The sequence below is a fragment of the Scylla paramamosain genome, chromosome 6, assembly GCF_035594125.1.
Source record: "Scylla paramamosain isolate STU-SP2022 chromosome 6, ASM3559412v1, whole genome shotgun sequence".
In the NCBI taxonomy this organism is placed as follows: Eukaryota; Metazoa; Arthropoda; class Malacostraca; order Decapoda; family Portunidae; genus Scylla; species Scylla paramamosain.
This window is the reverse complement of record NC_087156.1, coordinates 11,492,806-11,505,305: the sequence shown is the minus strand read 5'-3', so window position 1 is coordinate 11,505,305 and position 12,500 is coordinate 11,492,806. Positions and strand designations below refer to the sequence as shown.

At 40.4% G+C, this 12,500-nt stretch overlaps 1 protein-coding gene across 7 annotated transcripts in view; it reads left to right on the top strand.

The window, feature by feature from the left end:
* LOC135101306 (uncharacterized) overlaps positions 1-12,500 on the top strand; it is a 164,409-nt gene that overhangs the window by 143,293 nt on the left and 8,616 nt on the right. The window lies entirely within an intron of this gene.

Sequence of the window (12,500 nt, the reverse complement as noted above, 5' to 3'; positions counted from 1 at the left end):
CTGTAACACATTTCATTTAGTGTGGATTTGATTTCTACGTAAAAAAAAAAAAAATAAATAAAAATAGAATAAAATAAAATAAAAATCTTTCCTTCTATTGAGAAAACATATTTACATTTTCTTTCTTCATTTGGTATTGATATTATTTTTTAACTCTGATTTCCCGGGAAGCCTTACCACCTTGATATTTGTGACCTAACCTAAGGCAACTTTTTAGCGTCGTAACCTTTGCTGCAGCTTTATTCAAGTAAAATCAAAGAGAGGAAAGCTTGTATTGTTCTGTGAAGTGTTGTTATTTGCCTGTGTGTTGATTGTCACCTTGAAAAGTCAAGGTGACGTGGGGCTTGATGACTAGAGCCGGCCCACACTATTTGTCTCCCTTTTTTTAGAGGCTCGTCGTTGTAGATTTCTGAAAATATTAGTTTCATCACGTTTTTAATTTTCCTTGTCAGCGAAAGAAAATTTATGATTTTCTTTATTATTTAGTAACGTATTAAATATCTTTGGAGGGATTATTCCCCTAGCGGAGCGAGGGGGCTCTACTTTTGTTACCGCACATCTGTACACCCCACCGCTCCCGCCTGGCCCTGGAGGGTACAACGATGATTTGGCCAGGAGCACCTTTTGTTCTCCATTGCATATAAAAATTTCGATTTCAGTTTCCGAAACACTTCCTGGTTGGTAACTTTTGAAGGCGTATCTTTCTTATTTTACGTAATTTCTTCGTCAGACTTTTTTGCTGTCTTTTGCATATTTCGATTTATCGACATGTGGGCGAAGGTTTCTGCCTCGCAACTCTTGCAACTATCGCCTCATCACTACAGATCGAGCTGGAGGGCGCAAAATGCACGAATTATTTGCCATAACTCACTTCATACACGGGATAGCCAGTCTTGGTTGACACCATCAGACTCAGACACTTTTTTTTTCTTTTTGTCTTGAGGGTTTAACACAGTCCTCTGATTTTGTGTTTGTGTTGTCGGATGCAGCAGCGCCGGGACCTTTTTCCTTCCTCGCGACCAGACGACGAGGACTGGCTTTTCGCTGCTCCTCCTGACACACTCACAATTTACCGGTGAGTGACGGGGACGGAGCTGTTTTTGTAGCGCAGTGTACGTCCTTCCATTTTTAGGTTTACATTTAAGTGACGCCTGTCATGCTTGCCTATGTTATTCCATGCATGTAAGGTAAGGCTGCTTGGCAAAGTGTCTGACTCACTGCAGACACTTGCTTTATGCTGTACTGTAATAAAGAAGTAATTTCTCAGTGAGTCACAAAAGTGCCTCTCAATACGATGTGGTTATGAAAAGTAGAATATGAAATAAATAGAAAATAGATAAGTGAATAAATAAATAAATAAATAAATGGATGAATTAATGCATACCCTAGAGAACATTTCATACCTACTGAGCTTACCATAGCAAATACACTGATATGCTACAAAAAATGCACACAAGTATATGAAGATGGAAAAAAATGGGGGAAGTCTGTCTGGTGTAGTTATTTCTATGGTTACTGCTTCTCTGAATTTGCCATCAGCATGCGTCTCTCCTTCCCCACGCTGACGCTACACAAGACTTTTATTCCGTTCCCTTTCAGTAGTCCAGGAGTGAGTTAAGCAATATCTTCATTCTTTCATCCCCTTCATTGGTAAACTCTGGAATTCTCTGCCTGTTTCTGTTTTTTTTTTTTTTCCCATTCCTGTGACTAGTTGTTTGAGGCACTTCCAGAAATATATTTAGATTTTTTATTGTTGACTTTTTTTCTTTTTTTTTTCTGTATGTATGGAAGCGGCAACTGAAAAGACATTTCTTTGTTCCTCTGTTTGCCATTCGCCAAGAAGTTATGAGAGTGTGAGTATAAGTAGTGGCTATATGCAAATGTTAGAATACCATTTTATACTGACTCTAAATTAAACATGTGTTGCATTGTTTACTGCAGTGTTTCAAGTTGGGCCGTCCAATATCTTTTGCATCTAATTGATTTTTGTGTTCGGCTATTTGAAATTTAATTTCTAAAATGCAGTTCCATGTTTTTAAGAAGAATAAAGGGTTGGAGAAAAAAAAAGCTTTCCTGAGTTGTAATAGGTGAATGTTAATAACAGTAGTAGTAGTAGTAGTAGTAATAGTAATAGTAGTAGTAAAGAGCAGGACTATCAGCTGCAGTGACACAAATTCAGTTTTTCTATTATTAAAAAAGGAAAGAAAAAAAGAAAACGTATATTAAAAAAGAGGCAAGACCACTCCCTGCCTTCTCCATAGACTTCACGTGTTTACTGCCGCGCTTCCTGCCTGATAATTAAACAGTCCTACGCTGGAGGCGCGCTTAATATGGTACATTTGTATGAAAGAATTTACTTTTTGCCTTGAATATTTCTCTCTCTCTCTCTCTCTCTCTCTCTCTCTCTCTCTCTCTCTCTCTCTCTCTCTCTCTCTCTCTCTCTCTCTCTCTCTCTCTCTCTCTCTCTCTCTCTCTCTCTCTCTCTCTCTCAGTGACGTGCATGGGTGTGGGTGTCGAGAGCAGAGCAAACGGCCAAATGTACGGCGACGGGCTAGTGTTTGCATGCGCCGCGTGGGGTGTGCAGTTTGTATTTAAAAAAGAAAGGCAAGTGGTCGGCCGGGGACAAGGAGGAGGAGGAGGAGGAGGCGTAGCGTAGCGTGGTCTGGATGGCGTGCAGGATTATGTGACGCTCAGAGGCAGCTTCCCTACACTGTAAGCTTCTATTAGAGTGAGCCACGTGACGGGGTGCGCTCTCAGGGTGATTGCTTGTATTCTATGTAGCCTGGCGGGGCTGTGGCACTCCCTGCAGGTTATTGGCTCAGGAGGGTGAGGTAATGTCGGATGTTAGTGTGGTACTCTGCTGTGGGTGATGAGTTGTGTTTGTAATGATACAGCGCCTAAAGTCTGTTAAAGTGATGCAGCTTGTAGAGCATAAATACAGTGACATCATCACCACTATAGTCTCTCCCTTTACGCTGTGATGGAATGATGTAGTTGTTGTGATGTAGTCTGGGATAATGATGTACACTTGAAAAAAAAAAAAAATGCCAGTAATATCAACAGTTCCATTCTCGTGAAGGGTTCAGTGTTTCTTCATTATCTTGTTTATCTTCAGGATTTCCACTTTATGTTCACTTAACTTGACAAGTGTGTTCCACGTGTGTCCCTAGGCGAAAAAAAAAAAAAAAACGTACCATTTTATACTGCTTTTTTCATATCTTGATTTATACAAAACTTTTTTCAACGATGTACTCTGTAAAAAACTATTTTTTTTTGTCAGCCCTCTTTTTGTCATTATATGTTTCTAGCTACAAGGAAGTTTCTCAAGAAAAGAAAAGAAAAAATATCATAATGTTATTTTTTTCCTTTTTCATATCCTCACACAGAGAACAATTTTTAACAATAAATAGGGGTAAATTTTAGCCTCACCTCCTGCATCTCATCTTAATTTGTCTGTAGAAAGGAAAAAATCTAAGTTCTTTTCCATATATTCATTCATATCGACCATTTTTTTTTTGTCTTTAATAATGTATAGGACTAAAACGTAGCCTCACTTCCTCTATCTCCTTTTTGCCGTGATATATTTTGACCCCACACGCTGGTATGGTCCGCCTGCCCCTTTTGCCCGCCCCCTTCCTCCTGACAGACCCGCGTGTGGCCGTGGAGTGTGGCTCCCCAAATGGTCATCCAGTATTGCTCTTAAAAATGATCCCGTGATGCGTCTACATAATGGTTGCTTGAAGTGTGTTGCTGGGGTGGGGGGGTGGGGGGGAAGGGGACTGATGTGGCTCTCTGGCCTAGAACGCTCTCTCTCTCTCTCTCTCTCTCTCTCTCTCTCTCTCTCTCTCTCTCTCTCTCTCTCTCTCTCTGTCTCTGTCTTAGCTCGAGTTATGATTTCACTGGGTGATTTAAGAACATTTTCACGTGTTATTCATCAGCCATGATTTCCAACAGAAGCAGCAGCGGCAGCAGGAGGGGGAGGAGGAGGAGGAGGAGGAAAGAATACAAAGGAATACAAAGGAATGCACTGGAAGACCAAACCTTGAGGTATTGACGAGGCTGTTTGGATAATTATTCTACATTAACTATTTGTGGGAGATACAGGATAGTACAGAAGGTTCCTCCCCACCAATCCCTCCAGCAGAAGCTGACAAGATACAGGAATTGATACCACGTGGTATAGAAAAACCACATAGAACTTGAGAGAATAGTGAGGGAAAGAGTTGTGGTCTGTCTACTTTTGTTTGTGAGGGAGAGTGTAAATGCATGATAGTTGTGTGATGTGGTGTGTGCGTAGCGCAGGTGAAGGCACAGTTTGGTTGTTGAGGGGTGGTGCAGCATCCTTGCGTTGCGCTTTCCAGGGAGGCGGCAGTCAATCAGGCCACAGCTTCGGTCACTGGGTCTGTGTACCTTCCCTGTAGAGGCTGCATACACAGGTTATCCCCTGCAACTTTGACCTCTAGTACTTAAAATCACAAAGTTGGTCAATAACAGGAAAATGCGGACGAAGAAAATGAGGATTACATGTGATTACAATGGATAACCAAAACAGAAACACTCCCACAGGTCTTTACATATCGCTTTGGAATTAATTTAAGTTAAGTACCATTTAGTAAAGTAAGCTAGAGCAGTGTATGACTTCTGCCAAACCGACACGTCCTTGTGCTTGTGCAGGCGTGGGAAAACCATCGTGCAGTGTGGGAAAAACTGGCTGCATTTTGATTGGAAAGAATGAAGTGAGATTTTATCATTATTCCTATGCAAAAAAAAAAAAAAAAAAAAGAGGAGGAGGAGAAAGAGGAGGAGGAGGAGGAGGAGGAGGTGGTGGTGGTGGTGGTGGTGGACGTGGTGGTGGTGGTGGTGGTGGTGGTGGTAGAGTTCATAATTTTTCTGTTCCTTCTCCTTAGGGTGAATTGTAGATTTTTTCACTTCTGAAAACTGGACAAGTTTTTCTTTCTTATTGCACAAAAATAAAAAAAAAATCAATATTTCCGAAAAGACGGTATTCAAATTTAAGAGAAAGTAAGCTTTTACACTTGTCTTATTCATTGTAACGTAACATTCTGAGGTAATTTGTGCGCCCACAGGCAGAGACAAAAGGGTGTTTGAAGTGGACGCTTTTGCTAATGCCGTTATTACTCTCTAGTGCAGTGGTTTTCATCTCTTTTCAGGCCACGGGCCACTAACAAAAACAAAAAGAAAATGTGGATCCTTTCAATTTTGTTTTAATACAACTAATCAACACTGCAGTTCGGTGGCCAGTGGCCACAGGCACGGTGGTCCACAGCACTTGACGACTCGTGTAGCCGCGTGGAAGCTGACAGAAATGAACAGGATGGCTCGTCACCTTGACGCGTATAGTACAAGTATGTTCTCAGGCCCTAGTCCCGGATGGCGGCGTGAATCTTGAACATTCGTTGTAGATTAAACTTAGAAGTGACTCGAAGTATTACCTAACAGCTACAACTTAGACTGTCAATGGTTCTCTTAGATAGAAATGTAATAATAGTAGTTATTCATTTTGATCAAATTGTTCATACTGAATTTTCCATTTAATTTTTATCAGCAAATACAGTAGGCATCCTGTGGACCACCCTAAAGAGTCACTGTGGACCACCAGTTGAGAACCATTTCTCCAGTTTGATTGTTTCATGTGGAAGGGTCAAATAATTTAAAAGGGCTCTTGAGGATTCTTCGGGACTGAATGTAATGCAGGTCTTGCGAGTGATGCTCGTCAGAGAGAAGCATGTGTTCTTTAAAATTTCAGTACTTTTTTTTTTTCTATGCGTTGAGTTAGGTATTCATTTACTTTTATGATCAAGTGTCATCTGACTACCACTTAGTGCTTCCTTGAAATCTCTTACTACGGTTCTTTTCATGGATAAAAACTCCAAATAACGTGTTACATTTCATTGGTGCCATGATTTCCCTTTAAAATGAATGCAAAGCAATCAATGTGGCACGTTCCATATCCATTATTGTGTCACTTTATTATGCATACAAACACTCCTATTAACGTATCACATCCCGCCCCTGCTGTGATTCCCCTCACCATGAATACAAAGCAATCCAAACGCTACAGTTCAGCCCTGCTCATGAAACACACGCTCTGATACAACTAGGCTTTTCACTTACTTTCAGCCCTTGTTTTCTCTTTAATAGTGCGAGAGTTGACTGGCCTCTTCACTCTTTGATCCCTTTCACGGTTAAACTCCGTAATTCTCCCTGATTTTTATCTAACTTCCCAAACTTGTTATGACTTGAACTGATCATATATGTCTACTCACCTCCGTATGACTTGAGTTGCTATAAGAGACGAGTATCAAGACACCTTCCTAACTAAATTAACCAACCTGATTTAACTCTCTTTTCCATCCACTCTTTACCATGCGGAAATTAAGTGGTATTGTAAACTGTAACCAAATTGTTACCCTTATGATCTATTCTAGACTCTAATAAGTGATCTGGAGACTATGATAATAACACGCTCCCTCCACTGCACACCAGCTGTCCGTAATGTATCATGTCCAGTGGCTGTTAATATAAACTGACGCTCTATTAACCTGTCATCACTAATCAGTAATCATTCACGCACAAGCTCATCCTCGTCACCACAACATCACCATCACCGTCACCATCACCACAGCTTACACTCCACTCCACCATGATTCTGTCCCATACATCACCTCCGCCACAAATAATCATTTCTAATAATTAGAAAGTGGTGAGGGACGGAAGATTAATTATTAATCTTCCGTCCCTCACCACCCCCACCACCACCTCCACCACCACCACCACCACACCTCACTCTCTACTTCTCCCATTTTCACGAGCTCCTTTCTTCTCTTCCCTCGCTCCATCATCCTTCATCCCCTCTCCCTTACGTTCCATCCTTCCTTTTGCCGACATAATGCTTGCAACAGACGCCCCTCCTCTTCCTCCCCCTCCTCCTCCCGTCCCGTAGTATTAGCAGGGCCTGGTCTCCCCTTATAAGCAGGGAGCTGTGGGAGGAACTGGAGGGATGCTTAGTGGAACATGTCGAAATAGCGTTGCCTAACCGCCGCCGAGTATAGGAGTGTATTGAGGGTGCATTATCTCGGTACAGTGGCGGTGAACGGGGAGATGGATCGGTGAGTATGTTCAGGCGCAGATAGAGAAATGTGTTGTTGGTCTGACGAATTGATTAATGAATAGGTATCTGGTTGAACAGGTATAGATAGATGGCTGGATGGGTAAATGGTTAAATAGATCGACTGGCTGATAAATAGATCTATAGATGGACAGATGGACGGATAGATAGATTGATAAATAGATGAATAAATGAATAAGTATTTAATTAGATATAAAAATAAATAGATGGGTAGATAAACAGTTCAGTAAGTAGAAAATAGATTAGGTAAATAGACAGACAGACAGAGACACATACAGATAGACAGACAGACATACTGAATTAACGTGTCGTGTTCTGAGATATTGCAAGGAATTGGTTTATAAATGGTATTGTAAAACTCACAAACATGTTCATATTTTAATTAATAACTACTAATTATTTACATTTCTTACAACTCAAAATTTCTCACTCGCATTCATCTTTAAATCATTCAAAGCTATTAGATGTTACCTTATATCTCTTCAACATATTCACTGATCAACGCAATCATCGTGCAAAACACAGACAATATCACATGCACAAACACAACAAATATTCAGTCGGCGCCATTAATGTTCAGTGAGAAAAACACACATGATATCAGCAACACATCAATCACTATAAACATTCCATTTCTTCTTTCTTCTGACTTATTTTATCTTCACTTCTTTCTTTTTCCTTCTTTTGTTTTCTTTCGTCGTTTCTTCTTTTTTTTTTTTTTGACAGTTCAATATATATTGTGGTATGGGGGTCACCACAAACGCTAATTCTTCAAATTAGATTGATATAAGTAGTGGCGTTCCTCAGTGTTCAACCTTAGGACCGATCCTCTTCATGATATATATCAATGACATAGACGAAGGAATCAGAAGTAAACTGTCAAAATTGACAGATACTTAAATTGCTAACAAGACTGACACCAAACCAACGTCAAATTTTGCAAAATGATGTATACACTCTCATTGAATGGTGTGAAACGTGGCTTATAACTTTGATTTTGATAAATGCCACGTATTAAATATAGTAAATATAGAAAATTATAAAAAGTAATCTCCCCATCAATAGTTTGGATCCTGAGAAAGATCTGGGAGATTTAGTGACAGCAGATTTTAAACCAAGCAAAAACTGTACCGATGTCATTGAAATTGCCAATAAATTAATAGTTTTCATTAAGAAGATCTTTCATCTTCAAATCTGAAAAAAAAAGAAATAAGTAAAAAATCTGGCCATGTACAACTCACTTGTACGTATTCAACTTGAATACAATGTACAGTTTTTGTCATCCTACTACAGAAGGAATATTGAGAAATTAGAAAAAAATGACAATACGAAGTAGAGTAACGAAAATTACTTGAAAGCTTCGCAATTAACCCTACAAGGAACGTCTTAAAGAACGAAATCTATTCTCCCTATCCAAACGCAGGCTAAGAGGGGATCTGATATTGCTTTACTAAACTTTTAAGGGTTTCACAAATATGAGACCCGAATTCTTCCTAAGACTCAACATGTCTAATATTACAAGAAACAATAGCAAATAATAGGTAAGCGATTTCAAACAAATGAAGCCAAACATTTTACTTCAATCGTGTCATAAATATGTGGAATTGTGTTCCATCAAGCGTCGTTAACTCAGGTACTGTACACTCATTGAAAACCTGTCTTGACAAGTATGTAGACACTAATTCCCGGTTGTCATTGTTCATGTCTGAATAACGAACACGTTCACTCCGTACTGTTCGTGCTGGCATGTAGATTGTATGTGGTAGAAGTAGTCCTCCTCTCTTTCTTAGTTTCCTCTCACATTCCATGTTGTTTTTATGGTACCATTTCCTTTCTCAGGTGAGCCTTGCCTGGAGGGATAGGGGTTGGGGGATGGAAGGACCCTTTTTCTGTGCTATCCTTTCTCTACCACTAATAGAGTAGAATAGTTACCCAAACAAACTTATAAGAACCTCTTGGTGTGTTACTGTAAGGACTTTTATCTGCAAAACAAATAGATTCAGTACATAAGTAATAGAAAAAAAAAAAAACAGTAGAAAATATAGATGTAAATGCCAATGACACCGTGCAGTGCATAAAGAATAAAAAAACAAGGTCTCCATCGTTACAAATACTGAACTATCAAAACTTACAACTTATAAGATACGACACGGAAATAAAAGGACACAAACCCGCTACACTACAATGATGGTGCTGGTGACGATGATGACGGTAATAATAATAATTATAATGATAATAATGATAGTAATAATGATTATAATATATAATAATATATAATGATATATAATAATAATGATAATAATAATAATAATAATAATAATAATAATAATAATAATAACAACAACAACAACAACAACAACAACAACAACAACAACAACAACAACAACAACAACAACAACAACAACAACAACAACAACAACAGTACCACTTCACTACGTATCGCCTCACGCGGGGAGCAGGGGTGGGAGGGGCACAAGTCTTTCTTCTTTTTCATGCAGTATTCTTTTTTTATACCTATGGAGCATAAACACACTTGCAGCCTCTGCTGGTCCCCCTACCCTCTCTCCCTTAATCCCTCCCGACGCCGCCCTTCCTCCCAGTCGGAAGCTTTCATCCTGCTGATAGGTAGTAAAGCCTGTGTGAAGAAGTGAGTGCTTCACCAGCTTTTTCGATGACATAATTTGATTGATGTCTATGTTGAGAGTGGACGTGAATTACGAATAAAGCAATCCGTGGTTCTCTGGGCTGAGTCATTCTCGTGCTGCAGGATGGACAGGTGTAATGTTGTGTTGTTGTTATTGTTGTTGGTGATGGTGGTGGTGGTGCAGCACAGGGGAGGGTTCCAGGAGGCGACTCCAGACACAAGGAATGCCCGCCTCTGTAAAGTTCTCTGATCTCACCTACTGCTATTTGCACTCCACGACATACTCCCACAAGTCTAATTATCACTGTGGGAATGAACGCTTACTTTAGAATCAGCAGCAGTTTTTCTTATTGAACTTTTGTTGCTGCATGAACACTGGAGGGGAAATCATGTGCTCAAATATATCTTGTTTACCGTTGGGGTTTCATGGCGTAGTGACAGTCTTGGGAAACCAGTGTGTGTGGGATGCCAGCGGTCATATTCCATAGAAAATACAATCAATAAATAACGTAATGAAATTAGTTCACATCATAATTCTTTAATACATACTGGCGTGCACATTACATGGGGAAATAGACCAACTTTACAAAAAAGATGGGGAAGATGGGGAAATAGACCAACTATAAAAAAAAGAAAAAGGGCCCTCGTGGCCCAGTGGGTAGAGTGATGCACTTGGAGTTTGGCGTGAGGGAAGTGAGGGGCGCGTAGGTTCGAACCCCCCTCTCGGAACTCACAAAAACCTTCAAAGAGCATCCCTCCATCACCATGTGTGCCTCAAACACACAGGTACGGTGATGGAGCTGCCCACGGGGAGGAGGGGAGGTGAGTGCGCAGCACCTCCCTACCCCTCCCCAGGGGAGGAAGGCACCGCCTTACCGCCCCCGGGAGAGCAAGGGAGGTGAGTGCACAGCGCTTCCCTTCTCTCCCCTACCTAACCCTGGCAAGTCTACGGACTACCAGGCAAAAAATAATAAAAAAAAAATAAATAAATAAAAAAAAAAAAATAAAAATAAAGGTAAGTGCATAGCACTTCCCTTCTCTCCACGTAACAGGAAAAAAAATAAAAAAAACATAAAGGTGAGTGCATAGCACTTCCCTTCCCTCCCAACCTACCAGGCAAAAAAAAAAAGTTAAAGTAAATAAATAAATGAAATAAAATTAAATAGATAAATAAATAGATAAAGCAAATAAGTAGATAAATGAATAAAACAAAATAAAAACTTCCCTACCACCTCGGGAGAGCAAGAGAGGTGAGTGCACAGCACTTCCCTTCTCTCCCCAAGTCTACGGACTACCATACCAAAAAGAATAAAATATATATAGGTATAAAGAAAATAAAATAAAATAGATAAATAAAATAAAATTAACAAAAAATAAATAAAAAAGAATAAAAGAATAAAATAAAATAAAAAAAATAAAAATAAAAAATAAAATAAAATAAAAATAAAATAAATAAAATAAAAATAAAAAATAAAATAAAATAAAATAAAAGAATAAAATATATATAGGTATAAAGAAAATAAAATAAAATAGATAAATAAAATAAAATTAACAAAAATAAATAAAGTAAAAACCAAAAAACTCCTACTCCCCCCGTCAATAAAAGTGACCGAGTCTGGCAATCAACAATAAATAATAAAAATAAATCAATACCAACCTAACTGATCCTGACAACTGCAAAGACCACCACCCCACCTGTGAAGCACGGGAGGTGAGTGTGCAGCACCTCCCTACCCTTCCCAGTCTCCCAGTTTGACTTTGACCAACAATCTGACTCATTCTGGCAACTCCAACTGTACAGACCACCACCAGTACTCCAGTACTCCCCACCCTGGCAACTGATCCTGGCAAGGTGAGTGCGTAGCACTTCCCGTGACTCATCCTGGCAACTCTAAAGACCCACCATACTGACTGACCCTGGGAAGCACGGGAGGTGAGTGTGCAGCACCTCCCTACCCTTCCCAGTCTCCCATCAATCTGACTCATCCTACCAACTCCAAAGAGCAACTCCAACTGTACAGACCACCACCACCACCACCCCTCTGATCTTGGCAAGGTGAGTGCGTAGCACTTCCCTTGTCTGACCCTGGCAGCTCAAAAAAACAAACAACCTGCCTGATTTACAGATATGTAATCACCAAACTGACTGGCCCTGGGGAGCATGTGAGGTGAGTGTGCAGCACCTCCCTACACTTCCCAGTCTCCCAGTTTGACCTTACTCATCCTGGCAACTTTAGAATCAGAGTCACACTGTGACTCTGATCCTACATCCCTACATCTTACCCTGTCCAGGGTAGGTGAGTGCGTAGCACTTCCCTACCACCAGCCTGACTGACCCTGGCAACTCTAAAAACAACCATCCTGACTGACTTACAAATCTTACTCTAATCTGGCGACAGACCACCAAATTGACTGACCGTGGGGAGCATGGGAGGTGAGTGTGCAGCACCTCCCTACCCTTTCCTGTTTCCCAGTTTGACTTCCACCACCAATGTGACTCATCCTACCAGCTCCAAATCTACCACCACCACCACCCCTCTGATCTTGGCAAGGTGAGTGCGTAGCACTTCCCTGGGCTTGACTGACTGACCCTGGCAACTCCAAAAATAACCAACCTGACAGATGTTACAAATGTAACCTGGGGAGCATGGGAGGTGAGTGTGCAGCACCTCCCTACCCTTCCCAGTCTTCCACCAACCTGACTTG